Source organism: Mauremys mutica, chromosome 3, assembly GCF_020497125.1.
Source record: "Mauremys mutica isolate MM-2020 ecotype Southern chromosome 3, ASM2049712v1, whole genome shotgun sequence".
Taxonomy (NCBI): Eukaryota; Metazoa; Chordata; order Testudines; family Geoemydidae; genus Mauremys; species Mauremys mutica.
Window position 1 is genome coordinate 37022361 of NC_059074.1, and position 13956 is coordinate 37036316.

A 13956-nucleotide genomic window follows, 5' to 3' on the forward strand; every position below is an offset into this window, starting at 1 on the left:
CTAACCAGTGTCTTTACCTTTGCCATCTATTCCCCCCCCTTTCCTCCCAGCTGTCATGTCCACAGCAATTTCTGTGGAAATCTCACTCTCATGATACGGAATACAATACTGGAAACAAAACTGAAGTGCCTCCTTGCTGTGTTGCCTCCACAGATGGATATATACACCCTGGTTGTACAGCATAGTACCCGTCTCTCTGCTGTCAAGAACAACACATTTAGGATCATGCGCCATTTTCACAGCATGAACTAGCTCTAAAATTAAGTGAGAATAAAAATAAAAACTTTCTGCTCCAAACCCATGGGCCCGTATAACCGTAACTAAAGGAGAATCTTTGGAAATGAGAATAGTATTAGGATTTAGCTAGAGGGAGGCAGGGGAATCCACTGGAGCTCTTTTGCCTTCGAACACTTCAGCTCCTAAGGTTATATAAACTTGGTAGGTCGAAGTACAGAATCACAGCAGGTAACCTCAGGATGGCGGGGGCCAAGAGCTCCATAGCATCAACTAAGGCCCACAGAAGCCTGGTCGTCCTCCAGCTGAGCTCCATCAGCATTCCCGCTGCCTTCAGGCAGGGGCGTGTGCATATGCCAGGAAGAAAACGGCATTCTGATACATCTTGGAGGCTGCCACTATAGCTTGTCAATGCCCATGCATAGGTTTCAGTGTGGCACGAGGCAGCCTCCAGGAGGTGATGGATGCCATGGCTACTGGTCATGGTGGGGAAGGGACTCTGGCTGCCATTGATGTGAAAAGAGCAGGCAGCGGCAGCAGTAGTGGATGGAGGGGCCACAGCAGATGGTGATGGGACAGCGGACAGGGCCACAGCCACTTGGGCATACACCATGGGGCTGAACAGTGAGTGCTCCCAGAGGTGGTGGAAAGGATGGGAGGGGAGTGGGGAGGGTGCCACAGTTGATGTAGAGCCGCAGCCACCGACATGGAAGGAGTCTCCTGGGCAGGGCTCTTACTGTTTTTCCTACACTGGCCCTTTCTGCCAACTGAGGGAGTTCCCTTGGTGGGGTAGGATTTTTGGCAGCAGAGCCCCTGCCTCTGCCTCCTGCTGCCACCCCGAAGGGTGGCTGAGGGTACAGGCAGCAGTGGGGGTGGTGGTGGTTGCAATGGGGGGGTGGATGGGGGAGAAAGCCAAGCTGAGGCAATGAAGGTGGCCAGGATTCACCTCTCTCAGTCTCCCCCCGCCTCCCTCCATGGATGATGTTGCCAGAGTAGAAGCCTCATGTGTGGCCAGGTCGGAGTCCACCATCAAAGGCAGGTGATGTGACCAGCCGCCGGAGGGGGGATAGAAATGATGAAGGGGTGGGGATAGAAAGAACAGAGGCTGTCTGCTCCCTGCTGGGTTGGCTGCTGAGGGAGGAGGGTGCAAACAAAACCCTGTGGGTGGTGGTGGTGGTGGGGGAATTAATGAAACAAATAAATAAATAAACAAATAAAAGAAGGTGGGGCTCACACCAGCAGGTTGGGGGAAGCCAGCCCCTCTGGCTGCAGTGGGAGTGAGGGGCAGCTGTAGATGTGTGTGGGGGGGCCCTGTGAATGGGGCATCAAACAAAAATGGTGGGGGGAATCTCAAACAGGAAAGGGTGGGGCCTGAGTGGTAGGTACCAAACAGAGAGGGGGTCCCCCACTCCAGATGGGGAAGGGCAGTCAGGGAAACAAATAGTGAGGGGAAGCCTGGGGGGGGGCAGGGGAGGCAGGCGAATGAAGCGCAAAGGGCAAAGGGGATGCAGGTAACGATCAGCTAAGGCAGGGAAGGCAGGGAACAAACTTCCACCACATGAGACAAGGAGTGCAGAAAACTGCAAGGCTGAGGAGACCAGGTGAGATGCGGGGGGTGGGTGGGGAAGAGTAGCAAACAGTTGGTGGGGGGAGCAAAGCAGGGGGAGGAGAAGGAGATGGAACAGCACAATGCAAACTGAGTGAAGGAAGGGGGGAGTCCAAGGGGCACCCGTACGCACTTGTGAAGCGACTCAACAGTCACTGCTGCAGTAGTCCTAGGATGGGGGTGGGGGAAAACAGGCTGCTGGCAGCCCTTCTCTTAGCCCATCCTGGTCTCCAGCCAACCTACTGCTGGGACCTTACTACCCCACTCCCTCAAATGAGGGTTAAGGGAGGGCTACAAAGGAGGGGGGTTGAGTCTCTGCTGTACCAGTCATAGCAGCCCCGAACTCCCTTCCCCATCCCTTTAAATCCTTTCCCAAGCCATTTTAGCCGATCACTGTAACCATTCCCTATGGAGTTCCTGCACTGGACATCTGCACCAACCTTATGTAATGAGTTCCAACATCATAGCCTAACCCCCGTTCATTCTGCCCCCTCTGCCCATGACCACAAGCTGCTGTAGGGAAGGTTAAAGAACCCCACCTTGCTTTGGCCAATCTGGTGGAGAGGAAAAAAATTCCTTCCCAGCCCCCTGAGAAAGTAACAACTAGCATTATGCCCACAGCTGCTCCTACTGGACTGTCCAGCAGGAACAGTGTGTGTGTGTGTGTTGGGGGGGAGGCCGGATGCGGCAGGGGGAGGGCTCCAGGCCACTTCCCTCATCAACAGCAAAGCAGAAGTTTATCAGTGGTGGCAGCAGCCCCAGCCTCCTCCTCCAGCAGCAAGGGGAAGCCCAGCCTGGCCACAGTGTCACAGGTGTGTTCTTTACAGTAAATAAATCTTCTATTATAGTGAAGTATCCGATACGGTTGAGGGTACCTTTAAACCCATTAAATCTGTCAGCTGTTCTGTTCATTGTTAATAAATATTTCATAATATTTAGAAAGTCCCTGTACTTCTGTTCTCCATGAGTCTCTGGCATTTTTATGCAAATTGAATGGCATTTCATAATTCTGTTACACTGAATTGTTTGGCTACGTGAACATTGTCCTCATGATTAACTTTTGAGGCAGGGGATTGCAGAAAGGGGTAAGGATGGTCTCATGAGAAAAGCAGCTGAATATTATGCAGGGCAATTGGATGCAGTTCAGGTTCCTGTCGCAGTACTTAGATGTCAAATGGGCAGTTAGGCATCAAAGTCCAACATTTAAGATCCTCAAAACCCTCATTCAGCCACCACCTAGCCTGGAGATGACTAAATTCCTTAAGTGCCTACAACCAACCCTAAGGCCACGTCTACACTACAAACTTATGTTGACTCAAGTTATGTTGGCATACAGCTGCTGCAGTTATTACATCACTTGTGCACATGCCTACTTGGCTCCTTGTGTCAATGGTGTGCGTACTAACCAGGAGTGTTTATATTGATGCGGAGTGCAATGCACCATGGGTAGGTATCCCACTGTGGAACTCGCCACCGTCCAGTGCACTGTCTTTCAGGAAGTTTTGGCAATGCATGATGGGGCCAAAACAAGTCATGCAGGGATGACTCGGAGCATGGGGTCAACTTCCCAGTTTGCAACTGTCTCCATCCCATAATTTTTCTGCCTTTTTTTCAAATCCCACAAACATGCATGGCCCTCCTCACTGTCCACCATCTCTGACAGAAACATGAGTCCTCCACAGCACTGCACTATTTTCATGAGCATTGCAAACATAAGGTGCATGATCTTGGAGTATTTGTGGAGCCCCAAGAAGAACTGAATGAGTCGGGAGCATGACGATTCCTTGGAGGACAGATTGCTGTGGGACATTGCAAGAAACAATTCAAGGTTCTTCCTGGTGCAGCAGCAGATGGTAGAGCACCACTCCTGGCCCTGAGAAATAAGCACTGACTGGTGGGATCACATCATAATGTAGGTTTGAGATGATGAGCAATCGCTGCAGAACTTTTGGATGCACAAGGCCACATTCCTGGATCTGTGCACCAAGCTTGCCCCAGCTGTCCAGTGCAGGGACACCAAAATAAGAGCTGCACTGACAATGGAGAAGCAAGTGGCGTTTGCAATGTGGAAACTTCCAATGCCAGATGGAGTCCTAATCTGACCGGTAGCAATCTGGAGTTGGGAAATCCACTGTGAGAGCCATTGTGATGCAAGTGTGCAAAGTCATTAATCACCTCCTGCTATGCAGATCTGTGATTCTCAGCAATGTGCAGGACATTGTGGATGGAATTGTGGCAATGGGGTTCCCAAATTGCGGTGGTGTGATAAACAGCATGCATATCCCTATTTTGGCAGCAGACCACCTTGCCAGCCCACTGAGTATATCAACAGAAGGGGCTACTATGTTTATGCAAGCATTAGTGGATCACTGGGGACACTTCACCGTCCGACATCAATATGGGCTGGTCAGAGAAGGTGCATGACGCTTGCATCTTTAAAAATACAGTGCTGTTCAGAAAGCTACAAGCAGGGATTTTTCTTTCCCGACGAGCAGATTACCATTGGGAATGTTGAAATGACAATGGTTATCCTGGGTGACCTAGCCTACCCCTTGCTTCCCTGGCTCATGAAGCCATACACCTCAACAGCACCAAGGAATGATTCAGCTACCAGCTCAGCAAGTGCAGAATGACAGTTGAATGTGCTTTTGGTTGTTTGAAGGGTTGCTGGCGTTGTTTACTCTCAAGATTGGACCTCAGTGAGAAAAATATCCCAATGGCTATAGCTGCCTGCTGTGTCCTGCATAATACCTGTGAAGCAAAGGGGAGAAGTTTCCAGTGGGCTGGAGGGTGAAGGTGGAATGGTTGTCTGCTGAATTTGATCAGCCAGATACAAGGGCTACTAAAAGGGCTCAACTTGGAGCTACTGAGGGCAGGTCTACACTAAGAATGGGGGTCGAACTAGGGTACGCAAATTCAGCTACGTGAATAGCGTAGCTGAATTCGAACTACCCTAGTTCGAACTACGTACCCGTCCAGACGCCGCGGAACCGAACTCCGCGGCTCCAAGGTCGACTCTGCTAACTCCAGCTGCCGAGGTGGAGTACCGGAGTTCGAACTAGCGCTTCCGGAGTTCGAACTATCGCGTCTAGATCAGACGCGATAGTTCGAACTCCGGAAAGTCGAACTCACCGCGTCGACCCGCGCGGTAAGTGTAGACTAGCCCTTAGCTCAGGGAGGCTTTGAAAGACCATTTTAACAGTGAGCCAAAGTAGGGTGTGGTGTTATAGTGTACTCTCCCGGGCCTTGCTCTTTTGTGGCCTAGGAGGAATTGTGTGGTGATTGCTGTACGTGTAGGAATGTAACATCGTCAATACACCTATTAATTTTGTTTGTGAATGATTCTATGAGTTGTGTGACACTAACAGTAACAGGTAATTGGTCGCATTCAGAACTGCTGAGCATTCTGCAGCAAATGTCGTGAACTAATAAAGATGAAATATGTTCAAATATTAGAATGGCTTTCACAGGTCAGTGTATGGGAAACAGTGAATGTCTTTGACGTTCCCCATGTGGAGTGGTAGGGGTAGTGCAGTGACCCCAATGCCATGTGGACTGTTGGCAGGCGGGTGGGGCGGGACACAGGGATGCCCCTATATTGAGTTCTCAATGGGCTGCAGAGGAAGTTGAGTCTGGGATTGTTGAACCTGCAGGTCCACCAGAGTCTGCCACATCTGTGTTTGCTGCCTGAGAAGCCCCATTATGTCCTGGTGCATGTCCCTCTCCTTTTCCTGCTGGGACTCCTAGGCCTTACTCCTCTCCATTCTTTCCTTCTCCAGGTTGTCTGCAATGTTAATCTTCCAGGCCCTGTGCTCACAGTTGGATGCAGCGTTGGCTTGCAGGACCTCATTGAACATGTCGTCCCAAGTCGTCTTCTTTCTCCTCCTTATCTGGCTCAGGCGTTCCACGGGTGTGGAGGGGGAGACTCTGAAGGTGGCAATGTCAGCAGATAAGATAAATCACACAGAGGTACCATTGTCAGCGTATTCACTACAGAAAGCAAAACTTCAGGTGCTGAACTCACTCCCCTTGCTCTGCTAAAGTTGTAAGTACTACATTCTCCCTTCTGCTTGGGATTGCTTGTGCATGGTACCAGGCATGGTTAGTACAACATACCGGGGGTTGGGAAAATGAGGAGGGAATAGCTCAGTTGCATGATTCTAGTAATATAGGGCAATGGCACTGAATACTGGCATCATTTTCCATAGTCAGTGGTGATTTTAGCTGATATCTCACTCCTGAGGTTAACAAAGGCAGAGAGAGCACAGATGCAGCTGGCATCCCAAAGCTGCCTGGCCCACATGCTGCTAGCTTGTGTACAGCAATGGTGCCTGCTGAAGTTAGCGCTGAGTGGTTGTTTGAAGGGTTGGGAAAGTGTCCTACTGTGGAGGAAGAAATAAGGCAGCCATGCCAAAAACCCTTTGGCAGAGGATTGCAGAGTACCTCCGTGAAAGTTTCATTGAGATCTCTATGGAGGATTAAAGGGACATTCCTGTGTACATAAACAAATTACTTTGTATGCCCTCCTCCTTTCCCCCCCTCCCCGCACCGCCAAACTCTAAAGGGGAATGAAAAGCAGATAGCAACTCTACCTTTCTTGGTTTCACCATTACCTCTTCTAGCATGAGTAAATTAATGAAAAGCCAAAATAGTGTCCTGCTGCTTGCGGGGTGCCATCCCTGTAATTGAAAATATATCTACACTCTTTCCTGAGGCTCTTTCACTTGCATTGGGCTCACTGTGCTTGGCTGGTGGGACTGATTGGACGGTAGTGGAGTCCAAAACAGGTCCTGGCCCATTGCACAGCTGGATCCCCAGCTCACCTGTCCTGCCTACTCTTCCTCCTCCACTACCTCCTTCTCCTTGCTGTTCCTGGCAGGGGCCTGTGACTTGGACTCCTTGGAGGTAGCCATGGTGCTGTGGGGGATCAGGGTGAGATCTCCACTGAGTATGCCATGGATCTCTATAACACCGGCAGGGCTGTGGCTTTGCACCAGGTCGATTGTTGGCCTCCCTGGCCTTCTGGTACATGTGCTGCAGCTCCTTGGCTTTCACACAGCACTGCTGCGGGTTCCTGTCAAAGCCCTTCTCCTGCATCCCCCAGGCAGTCTGCTTGTAGATGTTGTCGTTTCTACGGTTGGTTTGGAAAAGTGCCTGCACAGCCTCTTCTCTCCACAGGCCCAGGAGATCCAATATCTGCTGTCTACTCCAGGCAGGAGCATGTCTGGAGCATGTATCCAGCATGGTCAGCTGGGCAGTTGCACTCTACAATGGAGAGCTGCTAGGTGTGTTCACCCAGCTGGGCGAGCAGGAATGTCAAAAAATAGCATGGCTTTAAATGCAGGGCAGGGCTTCCAGTTTCCATGACCCCTGGGTGGGGGGTTCACAATGGAGATTAGAGCAGTCAGGTGAAGTATTGTGGGAAAGCTGCTGGAGGACAGTGTCAATATAACTAACTCAGTGTCTACACTCACACTGGATCGGCCTAAGTACATCCACCATGGCTCTACGTCACTTGGGGAGATGGTGTTACTATGCCAGTGCAACAGGTGCTTATAGTTAAGAGGCACTGGCAACCTTAATTCTGCCATTTAGTAACTTCTGAATGCTTGACTTTGCAACCTTAACATTCTTTTGATGTATATTTTAATATAATATTATTTAAATGAGCCTCTTCAGTTACAGGAACTGAGATGAAAAATATTAAGGGCTATAAAGCTTTAAGCTTTAGAATATAAGATGACCTCTGCCCCCTCACCCTTTCCCTACTCCTGGTTCAGTATTGCATAAACAGCTGAATTGTTTTGTGTTTTCTTGAAATATGTTGCATTGATCACTGCTGGAGATAGCGTGGATAAAAATCAATGGTTAAAATAAATAAAAACTGGATAGTGTTATTTAAATCAAGGTTATTGAACATAAAAACATTAAAAAAAAAATAAACCTGTGTAACATTAAATTTGAATGTGCACAGTCAACCTGTGGAACTCCTTGCCTGAGGAAGCTGTGAAGGTTAGGACTATAACAGGGTTTAAAAGAGAACTAGATAAATTTATGGAGGTTAAGTCCATTAATGGCTATTATCCAGGATGGGTAAGGAATGGTGTCCCTAGCCTCTGTTTGTCAGAGGGTGGAAATGGATGGCAGGAGAGAGATCACTTGATCATTACCTGTTAGGTTCAGTCCCTCTGGGCACCTGGCATTGGCCACTGTCAGCAGACAGGATGGACCTTTGGTCTGACCCAGTATGGCCATTCTTATGTTCTTATGAAATTATGTTAAAGCCTAAATTTATTCTAAATTTAATCTATTGAACTAATTGAAATAATAATAAAATATCTGTATCAACGAGCCCTTCTCAAATCTGAGTGAGTTAAAGAGTGCTGCTTTTTTATAATTACACAAAGGAACAGGGTGAAAACAATCTTTATCTTTAACTGTCAACTCAAGCTTTATAAATATGACACAGTGTCACATACTGCAGTAAGTAGCAATATTTTCACTCTTCACCATGGAGTGAATGCTGGTATTTACAGCTTTCTACATGTTAGAACTTTCTTTTTCTGTTGTACAGAAAAATGGTTTGTCTTAATTACTTCTGGTTTCAGTTTCGCTAGCAGATGGAAAGCGAGTATTTTCTTCATTTGGACTACTTCAGTCAATGATGAGAATGTGATTGGGAGTTCAGGAAGCAGGAATGCTTGTTTTCCTCTTCCAACCTGTGAATAAAATCCAGGTGGGAGGGGACGAGCGCTAATCATTGTAAAAGCTGGAAGGACATGGGGATAGATTTTTAGGCACTTAAAGGTGCAGATAGTGGGATTTTTCCAAAGCACCTAAGCAGGTTAGCCACATAGAATTAGAGTCACAAAAGGACTTAGGCACCTAACTGTCTCTTTAGATGCCTAAATCCAACATTTACGTGCTACTGACATTCATCAAAACCTCCTCTCAGCTATTGCCTAACCCTGTAAGTTCCTAAGTCCCCTGGGGCACCTAAGTTTCCATCATGTGTTAGGGCATGTTCAAAGCTGATTAAATTCTGATGCTGCCCCATAGCTAATGAGCTTCTTGGAGCCCTAGTGAAATTCTCAGACTAGCTGTTCCCCTGCCTGTCTTGCTGGTGGGACCTGATCTGGTAGTGTGCCTAACCTGCAAAAAAGTCACTTGGGTGATGCACTGGGTCCCAGAATACCCAATAGCTCAGGGGTGGGGTGCTCACCTGGGATGTTAATTACCCAGGTTTGAGTCCTTTGTGTAAATAATTATTAGAGCAGGAAGTTGAACCTGATGCTCCTACAACCTAGGTATGTGCCCTAACCACTGGGCTGTAGAGTCAATCTTGTGCTCAAAAATATTTAATTATTTTATACAAAGTGTGGATCAGTTTCAAATAGTGAGAGCCCCACCCCAGAATACCCGATACCTTTGGAATTAGAGTACTCACCTGGGATGTAGGAGACGTGGTTTCAAGTCCTGCAGGCAGAGTGGGGATTTAAACTAGGTCTCCTATATCCCAACTCAGTGCCCAAATCACTGGACTATTGGGCATTGTACCCCACCCACCCACTCACTCACTCACTCACTGTTTTGTGCAGGTTAGTATGCTCTGAATACACCTACTAGATTGGACCCCACAGGCAAGAGAGGCCAGGGAACACCTAGTTTGAGAATCCTGCTAAATTTAGATGTGAATGAGGACTCCAAGCAACTTTTTAGTTGTGTGGTGACATCAGGCCTTAGGCAGCTTTGCACATCCTACAGTGGTAACTTGGGTGCTTACAGGCAGCAGCTGAGCAACAGTTGTGAGAGTGTTGGTGGTGCATAAATGTTTGCCTTAGGTGTCTAAGTACGTTTGTGAACCTAGCCCCAACTCACATTAATTTCAATGAGAGTTAGGCACCTAGCTGCTTAGGCACTTTAGAAAAGCCCACTAGGCACCTATCTGTATCTTTTGGCACTGAAATACCTTGGAAAATATGGCCCATGGTGACTAGAAACAATCTGTCAATTCACTAATTCCACTTAATACCTCACAGAATCATCCAAGTGTAGGACTGGACAGGACCACAGTAGGTCATCTAGTCTGGTCCCCTGCACTCAAGGCAAGACTAAGTAATAATTGGATCATCCCTGACAGGAGTTTGTCTAACCTGTGCTTAAAAACCTCCAATTACAGTGATTACACAACCTCCCTAGGAAATTTATTCCAGTGCTTAACTACCCTGACAGGAAGTTTTCCTAATGTCAACCTAAAGCACCCTTGCTGCAATTTAAGCCCATTGCTGCTTGTCCTATCCGCAGAGATTAACAAGAACAATTTTTCCATCTTCCTCCTTATAACAACCTTTATGTACTTGTAAACTGTTATTTCTCCCCTCAGTCTTCTCTGTTTAGTGATCAGTTTTAAATGCAAACATGTTTTGATAACCTTACTTTGTTTCTTATGCATCCAGGACATTTTGTGTAGTTTTATTTAACTAATAATTTTACAATGCTGGTTTTGTGTATTTTTAATTGAATTCCAATTTCCATCCAAACGCAGCTTGGTACAAATCATGAGTAAAAAAATTATCTAGTAAGTGAAAAATACATCATTCACCACATAATAAAAATGTAGAAATGAAGAATCTGAATAAATGTATGTTAAGCTATAACATTACTTAAATAAATGTGTATAGCTATAGTTAAGACTATGATTTTCTCACAGGGGTTGCAGAAGTCATGGATTCTGCAGGGTCCTCTCACTGCCCGTGGCAGGTGGGAACTGCAGGACACGGTGCAGGCGCCCTGGAGCTCCGAACCTCCATGGCTGGTGGGGGCACCTTGGAGCTCTGAGTCCTTGCAAGTGGTGGGGGGACCCCGCAGCTCCCAGGTACTGCGGGCAGCAGGGCCCTGGGAGCTCCTAGCTGCCATGGGCAATGGGGCCCTGGGAGCTCCCAGCCCCCCAGGCAGTAGGGGTGCCCCACTGCTCCCAGCCCCTATGGGTGGTGGGGGATACCTCGGAGCTCCCACGGGCAGCAGGGGTAACCCAGGAGCTCCGAGCCATAGGCAGTGGAGCACCCCACAGCTCTGAGACCTGGATGGTGGGGGGATCCCTCAGCTTCACGCCAGGGCCCCTGGGGGTGGTGTGGGGAATCTGCAGATCCCCATTTTGTCATGCATATTTTTAGTAAAGGTCATGATAGGTCATGGGCTTCCGTGAATTTTTCTTAATTGCCCATGACCTGTCCGTGACTTTTACTAAAAATTTGTGTAGGCATCCTTCAGTCTCAAGAGACTGTGGGTATGTGCCCAGGAGAGGTAAATCAATTGGTTTACGGCAGCCGCAGACATGGCTGAAGAGACCCACAGTCACATTTGAAGGTCATGTTTAGACCCTTTGGGTTCTGCCTTCTGCGAGCTCCTTTCTCCTCTGCTAAGTTGGACTGCTTCCTCTTGTAACTCCGGAGACATTTGTTAAGCTCTTGTTTCCAAAGGCTGCGGTCTTGAGCGCGATCTTCCAATTTTCCACATCCATGTCCATTTCTTCGAGGTCTCGCCATCACACATCCTTGAAACACAATTTTGGGCATCCTTTGGATCTTTTCCCAGATGCCAATTCGCTGTAGAGGATGTTCTTTGGGATGAGCCCATCATTCATTCAGCACACATGCCCAAACCAGCGGAGACGTCTCTGGTTGAGGAGTGTTTGCATGCTGGGTAGGCTTGTCCATTTAAGCACCTCAGTTTTGGTAACTCTGTCTCTCCAGGGGATGCCAAAGATTTGACGAAGGCAACGCATATGAAAGCTGTTGAGCCTCTTTTCCTAATGAGAATATAAGGTTCATGTCTCGTTCCCATACAAAAGTGTGCTGATAACACATGCATGATACACAGCGATCTTTGTGTGTTTGTTGTTTTGCCATACCCTCTTGTTCAGTCTAGACATTGTTGTGGCGGCTTTTCCAATGAGGCTGTTGAGTCCTGTTTCAAGTGAAGGGTTGATGGGGATAGCGGACCCCAGGTATGTAAACTCATTCACCACTTCAAGTTCATAGTTGATCTTGATGGAGGGTCTTTCCTCAACTCCTTGGCACATTATGTTAGTCTTTTAGCCCGAAGTCTCGGCAGGCTTTGGAAAAACTATCCATTAGGCTTTGAAGATGAGCTTCTATGTGGGTAGTCACTGCTGCATCATCAGCAAAGAGGAGATGTTGAATAAGGGCCTCCCGAGTCTTGTTTTAGATCTGAGTCTTGCAAGATTGAACAGCTTTCCATCAAATTTTGTGTGCAAGTAGATTCCCTCAGTTGAGGCACTAAAACCTTGTTTCAGTAGCAGGGAAGATCCCAAACAGAGTTGGGGCAAGTACACAACCTTACTTAACTCCACTATAAATCTGAAAAGCCTCAGAGATTGAGCTGTCATATTGGACTGTGACATACAAGTTTTCATGGAATGATCAAATCATGCTTAAGAACTTGGGGGGACAATCTTTTCTAGAAGTGCGAATAGTCCACTTCTACTGACAAAAGTCAAAAGCCTTTGTGAGATCGATGAAGGCTATATAGAGGGGCTTTTTTGTTCTTTGCATTTCTCTTGTAGTTGTCTCAGCGAGAAGATCATGTCGATAGTAGACCTTTCAGCTCTGAAGCTGCTCTGTGATTCAGGATAGATTCTGTCTGCAAGGGTCTGAAGTCTGTTCAGGACAACTCGGGCAAAGGCTTTTCCCATAATACTAAAACGGGAAATGCCACGATAGTTGTTACAGTTGCTCCTGTCACCATTGTTTTTATAGAGAGTGATCATGTTGGTGTCTCTCATTTCTTATGGTACTTCACCTACTAAAAACTCGTGTGAGAAAATCTTAGTCTTAGATGTAGTACATATTCTCCTAATTAGCAAAAAGCACCAGGTTTAGTGGAAAGGCTCTATCAAGTTGCAAATCAACTTGTTTTAATGGTTAGCAACCAATGAGAATGAACCTTTCTTTAGGAAAATAATAAATTCAAAAGGCTTCCTGCTTGAGGATTTAAATTGCTGAACACTGTTCGGGGCTCAGCTACTATACTAGAGCAACCTTCATCTGTTTTTGTATAAAGATTCAGATATTCTTTATTTACAAAAATCAGGCTCAGAAGAGGAGTCATTCAGACAGGGGAAAGAGTGTGATGTTTTACATGTCTATTGGCTTTATGGATAGGGTAGTAGACTAACAGGTAAAACACCTGGGTTCTAATCCCAGCCTGCCACTGCCCTGCTGTGCGACTCAGAAGCAGAGAGAGATATGAAGTAACATATTCAGTTTTCCCTCTCACCTTTTGTCTGCCTGGTCTATTTAGATATGCAGAGCAGGCAGTCTCTCAGAATGTGTATATACAGTGCCTTGCCCACTCAATTGGTTGAGGACTGTAGGACCTTACTGTAATACTAAAAATTCTCATTTTTTACAGCTTTGGCTGTAATTTGTTAATTCTGAATAACTGTTTTCTTACTCTGAATTATACTATAATTCAGTAAGAGAATCATCCAAACAATTTCTATAGGCTACGAGGGACATTTCAAATTAGATTGATAACACAGGGTTAGTTGATTATTAGATGTAAATCCAGAACAATAAACATGGCATGAGAGAACTCAAAACCACCCAAACTCAAGTTGTCGGGGTAGGGGACTCTTGTCTGAAAAATAAGATAAAATGCAGGAAAATAAATAGGATTAGAACTGCATGGCCGTCTTTTCTACAAAGGCAAATACTTGGATGGGTTGGCTGGCAGCCACCTGTAACTATTTACCTTCTTCAACCCCTACCATGGTCTGTTTATTCACCTGTTGCACATTGTCTAAATCCTATACTGGGAACGCTCGGGGGCAGAGTATGTTATTTGTTTGTACAGGACCTTGTACAATGGGATGTTAACCCTTGTTGGGCTCTTTGAATGTGAATAGAAATAATACATTTATTTATTAGGCAAAAAAAGAAAAAAGTCTGTGCCCAGGGTGTTTGGATTTTGTGTGTCTTTTTAAATAAACCCAATGCACATCAAGTCAGTGTGTCAAGGACCAGGCTTACAATGGGGGAGTTCCTGGTTCAAGTTCTGTGCCCAGCTGACCAAACCATACTGCTGCTACTCTG